Raw genomic sequence first — 12,145 nt, forward strand, 5'->3', positions numbered from 1 at the left:
CAGGAGCACCCAGATTCATAAAGCAAGTCCTTAGAGACTTACAAAGAGACTTAGACTCCCATACAATAATAATGGGAGACTTCAACACTCCACTGTCAACATTAGACAGATCAACGAGACAGAAAGTTAACAAGGATATCCAGGAATTGAACTCATCTCTGCAGCAAGCAGACCTAATACACATCTACAGAACTCTCCACCCCAAATCAACAGAATATACATTCTTCTCAGCACCACATCGTACTTACTCCAAAATCGACCACGTAATTGGAAGTAAAGCACTCCTCAGCAAATGTACAAGAACAGAAATTATAACAAACTGTCTCTCAGACCACAGTGCAATCAAACTAGAACTCAGGACTAAGAAACTCAATCAAAACCGCTCAACTACATGGAAACTGAACAACCTGCTCCTGAATGACTACTGGGTGCATAACGAAATGAAGGCAGAAATAAAGATGTTCTTTGAAACCAATGACAACAAAGATACAACATACCAGAATTTCTGGGACACATTTAAAGCAGTGTGTAGAGGGAAATTTATAGCACTAAATGCCCACAAGAGAAAGCAGGAAAGATCTAAAATTGACACTCTAACATCACAATTCAAAGAACTAGAGAAGCAAGAGCAAACACATTCGAAAGCTAGCAGAAGGCTAGAAATAACTAAGATCAGAGCAGAACTGAAGGAGATAGAGACACAAAAAACTCTCCAAAAAATTAATGAATCCAGGAGTTGGTTTTTTGAAAAGATCAACAAAATTGACAGACCACTAGCAAGACTAATAAAGAAGAAAAGAGAGAAGAATCAAATCAACGCAATTAAAAATGATAAAGGGGATATCACCACCGACCCCACAGAAATACAAACTACCATCAGAGAATACTATAAACACCTCTATGCAAATAAACTGGAAAATCTAGAAGAAATGGATAATTTCCTGGACACTTACACTCTTCCAAGACTAAACCAGGAAGAAGTTGAATCCCTGAATAGACCAATAGCAGGCTCTGAAATTGAGGCAATAATTAATAGCCTACCAACCAAAAAAAGTCCAGGACCAGATGGATTCACAGCTGAATTCTACCAGAGGTTCAAGGAGGAGTTGGTACCATTCCTTCTGAAACTATTCCAATCAATAGAAAAAGAGGGAATCCTCCCTAACTCATTTTATGAGGCCAACATCATCCTGATACCAAAGCCTGGCAGAGACACAACAAAAAAAGAGAATTTTAGACCAATATCCCTGATGAACATCGATGCAAAAATCCTCAATAAAATACTGGCAAACCGGATTCAGCAACACATCAAAAAGCTTATCCACCATGATCAAGTGGGCTTCATCCCTGGGATGCAAGGCTGGTTCAACTTTCGCAAATCAATAAACATAATCCAGCATATAAACAGAACCAAAGACAAGAACCACATGATTATCTCAATAGATGCAGAAAAGGCTTTTGACAAAATTCAACAGCCCTTCATGCTAAAAACGCTCAATAAATTCGGTATTGATGGAACGTACCTCAAAATAATAACAGCTATTTATGACAAACCCACAGCCAATATCATACTGAATGGGCAAAAACTGGAAAAATTCCCTTTGAAAACTGGCACAAGACAGGGATGCCCTCTCTCACCACTCCTATTCAACATAGTGTTGGAAGTTCTGGCTAGGGCAATTAGGCAAGAGAAAGAAATCAAGGGTATTCCGTTAGGAAAAGAAGAAGTCAAACTGTCCCTGTTTGCAGATGACATGATTGTATATTTAGAAAACCCCATTGTCTCAGCCCAAAATCTCCTTAAGCTGATAAGCAACTTCAGCAAAGTCTCAGGATACAAAATTAATGTGCAAAAGTCACAAGCATTCTTATACACCAGTAACAGACAAACAGAGAGCCAAATCAGGAAAGAACTTCCATTCACAATTGCTTCAAAGAGAATAAAATATGTAGGAATCCAACTTACAAGGGATGTAAAGGACCTCTTCAAGGAGAACTACAAACCACTGCTCAGTGAAATAAAAGAGGACACAAACAAATGGAAGAACATACCATGCTCATGGATAGGAAGAATCAATATCGTGAAAATGGCCATACTGCCCAAGGTAATTTATAGATTCAATGCCATCCCCATCAACCTACCAATGAGTTTCTTCACAGAATTGGGAAAAACTGCTTTAAAGTTCATATGGAACCAAAAAAGAGCCCGCATCTCCAAGACAATCCTAAGTCAAAAGAACAAAGCTGGAGGCATCACGCTACCTGACTTCAAACTATACTACAAGACTACAGTAACCAAAACAGCATGGTACTGGAACCAAAACAGAGATATAGACCAATGGAACAGAACGGAGTCCTCAGAAATAATACCACACATCTACAGCCATCTGATCTTTGACAAACCTGAGAGAAACAAGAAATGGGGAAAGGATTCCCTATTTAATAAATGGTGCTGGGAAAATTGGCTAGCCATAAGTAGAAAGCTGAAACTGGATCCTTTCCTTACTCCTTATACGAAAATTAATTCAAGATGGATTAGAGACTTAAATGTTAGACCTAATACCATAAAAATCCTAGAGGAAAACCTAGGTAGTACCATTCAGGACATAGGCATGGGCAAAGACTTCATGTCTAAAACACCAAAAGCAATGGCAGCAAAAGCCAAAATTGACAAATGGGATCTCATTAAATTAAAGAGCTTCTGCACAGCAAAAGAAACTACCATCAGAGTGAACAGGCAACCTACAGAATGGGAGAAAATTTTTGCAATCTACTCATCTGACAAAGGGCTAATATCCAGAACCTACAAAGAACTCAAACAAATTTACAAGAAAAAAACAAACAACCCCATCAAAAAGTGGGCAAAGGATATGAACAGACAGTTCTCAAAAGAAGACATTCATACAGCCAACAGACACATGAAAAAATGCTCATCATCACTGGCCATCAGAGAAATGCAAATCAAAACCACAATGAGATACCATCTCACACCAGTTAGAATGGCGATCATTAAAAAGTCAGGAAACAACAGGTGCTGGAGAGGATGTGGAGAAATAGGAACACTTTTACACTGTTGGTGGGATTGTAAACTAGTTCAACCATTATGGAAAACAGTATGGCGATTCCTCAAGGATCTAGAACTAGATGTACCATATGACCCAGCCATCCCATTACTGGGTATATACCCAAAGGATTATAAATTATGCTGCTATAAAGACACATGCACACGTATGTTTATTGCGGCACTATTCACAATATCGAAGACTTGGAATCAACCCAAATGTCCATCAGTGACAGATTGGATTAAGAAAATGTGGCACATATACACCATGGAATACTATGCAGCCATCAAAAAGGATGAGTTTGCGTCCTTTGTAGGGACATGGATGCAGCTGGAAACCATCATTCTTAGCAAACTATCACAAGAACAGAAAACCAAACACCACATGTTCTCACTCATAGGTGGGAACTGAACAATAAGATCACTTGGACTCAGGAAGGGGAACATCACACACAGGGGCCTATCATGGGGAGGGGGGAGGGTGGAGGGATTGCATTGGGAGTTATACCTGATGTAAATGATGAGTTGATGGGTGCAGCACACCAACATGGCACAAGTATACATATGTAACAAACCTGCACGTTATGCACATGTACCCTACAACTTAAAGTATAATAATAATAAATAAATTTAAAAAAAGAAAAGAAAAACTATTAATTTTCTCCAAATAGGACTTGACTTACCAAAATCAATTAATAAATGAATTATCCATGTTCTGGGTCATTTTTAGCAAAATTGAAGACACAAAACAGATTTCTCTTCACCATCTAGCTTACTTCTATCTAACCTCTTGTCATTAATTGGTACATACAAAGAAAATTCTGAACTTAATTTCAAGGATAACTTAAACCCATGCACAAATAATTGGTGAGCCTTCATTTCCCTGGCTTCAAGTTTCCATGTGAGGGCTCATGCTCTCTCTACTTTCCTCTTGGGAGGAGGGAAGATTTATGTAATGAGTAAATTTGGGCAAAGCACATTGAGTGTATTTGTTTGGCTTTGAGTCTCTTTGCAAACGTGTGTCTGCCTACAGTGACATGAGTTTGGATTGGCTGTCATCTCTGCAGGAAGCTGCCTGCTCCTGTGGCAGTGTCAAGTATCTCTTTTTTCCACTTGCAACTGTGTGTAAGAGCCTAGTCTGAGAAGAAATGTTCAGAAGCTCACTGTGGCTGCACATCTGAGCCACATCTTCCCATGAGTTGTCATAAGTCAGCAATAAAGCTGGTATGTTGATGTCTGTCCATCTGATTCTTATGTTCTGAACTCAGAGAAAAAATAGGAGCGTCATTTGCAGCCTACCCCACCACAGCCCCACCAAGATGGCTACATAACACTTGTAAAAATGTTTCCTACTTCCTTGACTTTGTAACTTTATATTCTTCAACACAACCCCCCATGTTAACAAGAGAAAGGGCTGGAATAAAGATTGTAAATAAAGAAATATAGTGAAATCAGGCCTGGCGCAGTGGCCTGTAATCCCAGCACTTTGGGAGGCTGAGGTGGGAGGATCACGAGGTCAGGAGATCGAGACCATCCTGGCTAACATGGTGAAATCCCATCTCTACTAAAAATACAAAACATTAGCCAGGTGTGGTGGCAGGTGACTGTAGCCCCAGCCACTTGGGAGGCTGAGGCAGGAGAATGGCGTGAACCTGGGAGGCGGAGCTTGCTGTGAGCCAAGATCACGCCACTGCACTCCAGCCTGGGTGACAGAGCAAGATTCTGTCTCAAAAAAAAAAAAAAAAAAAAAAAAAGAGAAAGAAAGAAATATAGTAAAATCAATCACAATAGTAAAGCCCAACAAATACAATGTTCACTATTTCAACAATAACTTAGTGACAGGCTACTGTTACATTGTACCTGATATTATAAGTTTAAAAATATTGCTGTATTGTCTTTTTGAGACCAATTTGATAAATACATATACATCACACACATACTTTTCCATAATTAATATATTTTCAAGTAACCATGTTTTTAAATTAAAATGTAATATCATTCTGTATTTTAAGGAGCACTCAAGTTTTATGACAGTAATTATGCACTCCCATGTAGTATAATCAAATAAGTTTGCACATTTAAACCACTGCAATTCAAGATCAAAATATCAATAATGTCTGAAGGCAATTATACTTGCTAGTTTGTGAGTATTAAATACATGCACTGTGTCACAGAGAAAGAAAATGGGGAATACTTCATTGACCAAAGACCTGATAGATTAAGCATAGATCCACACATATATTTAAAGTGCAACTCAACATTCTGTGGAAAATGTGCAACTCAACATTCTGATATGACAGTGTTCCACCATGTGACACAAAGTTCCACCATGTGGCACAATGTTCCACCATGCAACACAATGTTCCACCATGCAACACAATGTTCCACCATGTAAACAGCTACAGTCTTAGGAATATGGTTTTAGCTTGGACATATCTATATAACTACATTTAGAAAAGAAGTTGCTAAACTGAATGAACATTTGAGAAATAGAAAAGTTACTTAAATAAATTATTAGAAACTTTTTGAGTCAGTAATGTACTGGAAGTCCAAATCCAATCAATGTAGAAACGAGTCTTCCTCTCTCAAACATTTAAAAAACATGTACCAAGTGACTACTGGGTGCCATACATTGTCTTAGACACACAGGTACTATACAACTTTCAAACCTAAAAAAAAACTTTAAACCAGCTAAGTCTTATCTTTCATTAATGTGGTATAAAGTGAAGATTTCAGTTATCACAAAAACATTCTATGTGCAAAAGGATCCAATGACTGATGTATTTTTGAAGCTAATTTTAATTTTTGAATTTTACAATATAATTTTTTAAAGAACCAATAAAATTATAAAATTCCTTCCCATATATGGAACAAAGCATCTCAGAATTTAAATAAAAACAAAGTAAACGTTTGGAAAAAGTATACATAGTTATCTATGATAGCTATCATAGTGTTAAGTGGTAAGGCTAAACTTAATGTGTTGGTGACAGGTGCAAGAACTGGCAAAAGAGATCAACATAGAGAACACTGGCTTTGACATCTAGCACAACTTCCATCACATGCAACAAAAATGAGGTATAATCAGTTTCTCTACAGTTTAAAAAACGGCATAAGAAAGAACTTCAAATTAACAATATTCCAAAATATCACAGCCTTGTTAATAAAGAAGATAAATACATTCAGTATCAATGCGATTTTTATATATTTTATGTTAGATTTAGATATTTTAACATTTTACTTTCTAGAATTATAGCCAAAAATGTCTAAATATCTTCTTGTTTGGAATGCTCCCTCCAGAAACCTACCTTTTGTATTATTTTAGATAATCTGTACCAACTCTCATAGTATTATTAGATGTTTTCCTAGTAGAAATAATTAAATTTTAGCAACTCTAGTAGGCACCTTCTTTCTGTATCTCTAAGAGTTTTGTAAACAATTACATAAGAACTTTTTCAGGTCATTCTAAAGAAGTTATGAAAACATGTCACTGAATCTTCATAGAATTATTACATCAAACATGATTTGGCAAACCAATTGCCCACAAAGGAACCCTGCACTCTTTGGAACTACTAATGAAGTTGAAGATGAACTGTCTTTCAACATATCTGGAAATACTAAAAATAAATAGCACTTTGCCCCCTAAAAACTAAGAGAAAATATTTTCTCAAAAATCTTTGCTTGCACTACATTTGTATTTATACATGCTTTCATTATCTTATGAAATTATACATGAGCTGATTATTCTGGAAAAAAAAGATAAGAAAATTTCACATGTGCATCATGATTAAACTTCACAGTAGTAGTTAACATTCTTCCTCTTTTTGTACCCAGAAGTGCAGTTTTATGACCCTGAAGCACTTAGACCCTGATCATATCACTCTTTTTTCAGAAAAATAAAACTAAGCTATCAAAATAATTAAAAACTCAGCTAGCTAGGATCATCTAATTTATGTATTAAAACAATCGTTTAATTGTTCCCCTTTATTTAGCAGCAATGCTGTCTGAGAAAGTTTAGATTTGCTCCTCTAGAATTTTTTAGAATATGAAGCCAGGTAAAGAAAAAACATTTCATTTAACATAAGCATACACTACTTTTCTCTGCATTAAAGAGACTGTGAAATCACCATCAAAACTATAAGCCAATGTGCATTGATTGAAATGGGTATTTCAGTGACAGTGATACACATTAAAAACTAGTTGCTACCTATTTATTTTAGTTCAAAAAAATTGTGGGTTTTTTAATAATTTATTTTGTTTTTGTTTTTTTTCTCAACAGGGACTCACTAAGTTGCCCAGGCTGGAGGGCATTGGCTATTTATAGCTGTGATTATGATACACTACAGCCTGTAAATCTTGGGTTCAAGTGATTATTTTGCCTACTCAGCCTCCTAAGTAGCTAGGATGACTGCACACAGTTTTAAAATTTCTCCCCCAGTCAAAAAATGGAGTATCTATCTATCTATCTATCCATAATCAATGCTTTAATTTATATATCTTGTCATTGCTGGCATCATTTTGGGATCTTCAGAAATGGATTCTCACTATGAATAAAATCACCTAGTTGGATTGTAAGATGTCTGCTACATCATCAAGGTAAATGGGAACCCTGCACAGCTTTATGGAATTCTGGGTAGAAAGATAATGGTTTATGTGTGGTTGTAGTTGCCATTAAAAGACTCAATATCATTGCCATATTAGTCATCAGTAATTCAAGTGATAGGCACAAGTGAACATCATTTTAAAAATTTAAAGTGTTGAATGATTTAGCTATTTTCAAGCTATTGTAAAATTGCACAGCAATAACAGAGAGTTTACAAAAACTGAGAAAAAAAGTGATGTAGGTATAGTGGCAATTAAAGACCCAGTCTTGTGTAAAAAAATTATAAGACTTTTAACTTAAAAACAAAACAAAAATGAATCCTTTAAGTGTTCCACATTTATTTACTTCATAAATGTATTTATTTTAGATTACTTTAAATAATGAACATCTACATGTGATTAACTGTTTGGATGTCAAACATTCACTTCTGATTAGGGGCACAAAACTTGAGATGGTACAGGAAAACATGAAAAGTGTTATGAACAACAGTTAAACTCAAACCAATCAGAAAGTAAGCCAAAACATCTCAAAGTATATATTTAGTTACTAGGGAATAATATTCACTTCTAAAATGTAACTTAAATGCAGTTTTTAAAGCAATTCAAAATGTGTTACTTAATTTTATTGAATGAAGTTAACAAATAGGTATTTCATAAAAATGAGAACTCCAGGGACTTTTAGTAAAATTTCTGTTTTCTTTCTTTGTTAACACAGGTAATGTTGACCATTATTTAACACACGAGTCAATTAACTCAGTATTTCACCTACTTAAAAACAAGAATTGCATCAGAAATCTGAAAACCAAAGGAAGAAAGATAATATAACTAACCTTGAACAAGTAGGTCTTTGCACTGTTATTTTATGTCGTAGGCTTCAGGAAGAAATCATGAATTTTTCTTCTAAAATAAGTATTCTGTCGACTCAAACTATTGGTAAGATTTCCAACACAAGGTAATTCTGGGACTGGCCTCCTAGCATGAGTTGTGAATAAAGATCTGGTCTGTTGTTTCTCCAAAAGAAGTTTCTTACTGGTCTCTGCTTGTCTCTCATGAGTTCTATGAAGATTGCAAAAGAAAAAGCTTAGTATTTTATTTTATCCTACATAATTAGAAAAGGACTTGTATTTAAAAAGAAAACTCTTCTATAAGAATAAATAACATTTCCCATTAAACCGTACTTTAACAATGAAGACGTGTGAGAGCATGCCTAATATATGTAATTATAGGTTTTAAATTGTTCTTAAAAAGTACATATATATTTTAGGAGAATTTCTAACAAAAATTTTTTTTTGCCTGCCATGACTATTCACTATGTAGAAATATATCAAAACGTCATGTTGTATTTCTTAAATACATACAATTAAGAAACTAAAACTAAAAAAGCTATAAATATGTGTTTATTAAACCAGTTTAAAGATTTAAAAAAATTATCCCTCAAATACATTTTCAGGCGTTTGATTTAACATTTCTTGTACATTTTCACGCATTATTTGGGATCAATTAAGCATTTGACACTGAGAAGTAATTCACACAAACAACTCCTAGGGGAGACAAAAAGAACTAAAACAGCTTCAAAGGCAGTCAGCTACTAACATTGTGACCAAGGCATCGGAGGTGGGGCCTGTCCTTCTGTCTTCCACACACACCCTCAGGCTAACGAAAGTGTTATTTTTAACCATTTTGTGAATTATACATCCCTTAATCTCTGTATTAGTAATTCCCCATTTCACAAGGATGTTTTTATAAAGAATAAGAAAACTATACAGGGTGTTTTCTCAGGGTGCTGTCTAATGATAATTCCCAAGATCACTACCAAAGAAAGTTAATTTGCCAACTGGCAGAAAGTGAAATGTAGTAGTAATTGTACTTGACCATTTTGGTCTCAATTTTAATCCTCCAAACAATAGTTAAACTTATTAGTATTTCTATTTGGGGACATGCTGAAAAGCCATTTAATGACAATACTACTATCTGAATTAAATGCTTCAAAAATACTTAGCTGAAAGACTAATAGATCAGGTTGACTAGATGTGAATCTGAAGGGGAAAAAAAGCCATATAAAACCAACAAATGTGGAAGAGACATAAACTCTCCTGGACAAACATTTGGAAGCTCAGTTCATTTACTAACACCATATTTCCATAATTATATTATCTAGTTGACTTTCACTTCCCACTGATGTTGTGACCCTGTCTCACTAAAAATTAATCTTTTGAGGTAAATTAATGAGCTTATTTTCTATAATTATGTTTTGACTGACTAGTTCATTTGACAACAAATCCCTAAATTTTAATTCCTCTAAATAGAGGTGCTTATATTTTTCTAATTCTGTTTTATTAAAGTCTTCTACAGTTTTCAATTTGGAGAGTTCAGATTCCAGATCTTTAACTATCAGCTCCATCTTATTTATTGAAACAATACCATGCTCTCTTAAGTGCTATAGGTTTCCTTGAGTTTCTGCTTGTGTTTAAACAAATTAAAAGTACAGTAACAAACAATTTAATTGGACATTTAAAAATAACTAAAAGAGTATAATTAATTTGTTTGTAACACATTGGATAAAAGCTTGAGGTGACAAATGCCCCATTTACCCTAATGTGATTATTATGCATCTCATGCCTGTATTAAAATGTCTCATGTAACCCATACATATATATGTATATATATATGTACACAGACACCTACTGTGTACCCACAAAAATTAAAATTAAAAAGAAAACAAATCAAAACGGTACATTTTAAAGTAATTATAAGCTTCATAATTATTGTATATTTGTTTCCTTTTGTTTTAAGTCAGTGATTCAGAAAGCAATTTTAAATACATGAACGAGAAGCTGAAGCTTAACATACTTATCAGCAATATTTACTAAATTGATAATAGCTAATACCTAGATAGAAGGATGAGTTCTGGTGTTCTGTGGCATTGTAGGGTGAATACAGTTAGCTATAATTTATGGTATGCTTTCAAAAAGCTAGAAGAGAGGATTGGAAATGTTCCCAACAGAAACAAATAATAAATGTTTGAGGTATTGAATATACTAGTTATCCTGATTTGAGCATTACACAGTGTATACATATATAGAGGAGATATCATTGTTACTTTATATCCCATAAACATGTATGTACATGTCAACTAAAAATATAAAAAATTTCATCTCATTAAAAAAATAATAATACGGGCCAAACTTAGTGACTTACAGCTAATTAATAGTATGTGGCCTGACCATCCTCACTTAAAACAGGGGAAGGGGGTAACAAGCGCAAGCAGTTTGAGATAGAGAGCCTTTTCTAAGCTAATGCTGCAAATCTCATGGTGTAACTCTTACCATATTCCATTTATTCAAAGCAAGTTCCATTTATGAATGCCTAGAAGCTCCAATGTAGGTGATCTGGCTACCTGCCACAGCCAACGTTGCAGGCAATGGCCAGCATTAACAACAAGACACACAGCTGAGCAAACCTTCAGATTATTGTACTTTCCCAGTCTTTGAGCTGTCCCCAGGAAAGATAAGAGGAACAGTGACAAGCTGTCCTGGCCAAGCTTCTCCCAAATGGCAGATTTATTAATGCAACAAATGTTGTTTTAACCCACTAAATTGTGGGTGATTGTTAGGAAACAATAAAAATAAAAATTGATTTAAAAAATTACAACAGAAAACTTACACAGTAGGAACTAGTCACCTTTAAAGTACGATCTAATAGAGGTTGAAATTAATTTTTTCATGTCAAACTATGCTAATGAGAAGCAGTAGAAAAGTAGAAGACAGACAGACATAAGAGCTACTGAGGAGGAAGATTTCCTAAAATTCCTTTTAATTAAAAATTCTTATTACTAGGCAAGTGTGCTTCTTTAGGATTTCCACTCAAGTTAGGAAATCAGTAAGGCAGGGAAGCAAAGAGGCAAGTTTTGAAGTGCAACAGCTAGAAAACTAAAAATATTTGGTTTAACAATCAAAATCAGACATTATCTGATTTCATAGAAGTAAAATCTTAAGAAAGCTAAGCAGCAGAGTATGAAGTAATCAATCTGGCATTCATTATTCATTTTCCTTTCCTCAATGAGAAAATAAAGAAAACATTATGGAATCATTTTAATCATCTCAGAAGTAAAATACATGTAGTAGGTTTTGAATGTTAATAAATAAAATACAATTTACCCTTTACTGTACTTCACGTTTGTCTATACGAAGAAGTTAAGACCATTTAATCTTTATGTTGTACCACAATCCTTCTTCATATCATACAAAAAAATTAGCTTTGATATTTTGAAATTTAAACAACTAATTTCACTGTTGTCTCTTATAAATTGCCTGAACATAACCTATTTTTTAGTGCTGAACTTTCAAGACTTTTTATTTGAATAGGATAAAATATTTATTCCAAAAAAATGTATGAAGCTATAAAATATACCTGTGCATCTTGATCTATTTAAGCAGAGGGAAGTAGTTACAGAGAATTGTGATTTCTGAGAATGCAGGAACTGTA

General features: G+C 34.5%; 1 protein-coding gene and 1 pseudogene across 1 annotated transcript in view; both read right to left on the reverse strand.

The window, feature by feature from the left end:
- The window catches only part of LOC105467703 (transmembrane protein 161B-like), a 101,049-nt pseudogene extending 92,465 nt beyond the window's left edge, over positions 1–8,584 (reverse strand).
- Positions 8,584–12,145, reverse strand: part of LOC105470745 (ankyrin repeat domain-containing protein 30B-like) — a 135,891-nt gene continuing 132,329 nt past the window's right edge. The window contains exon 44 of the mRNA XM_071068728.1: positions 8,584–8,716. The gene's annotated coding sequence lies outside the window, so the exon portion shown is untranslated. The remainder of the gene's footprint in view (positions 8,717–12,145) is intronic.

The sequence above is a fragment of the Macaca nemestrina genome, chromosome 9, assembly GCF_043159975.1.
Source record: "Macaca nemestrina isolate mMacNem1 chromosome 9, mMacNem.hap1, whole genome shotgun sequence".
NCBI lineage: Eukaryota > Metazoa > Chordata > Mammalia > Primates > Cercopithecidae > Macaca > Macaca nemestrina.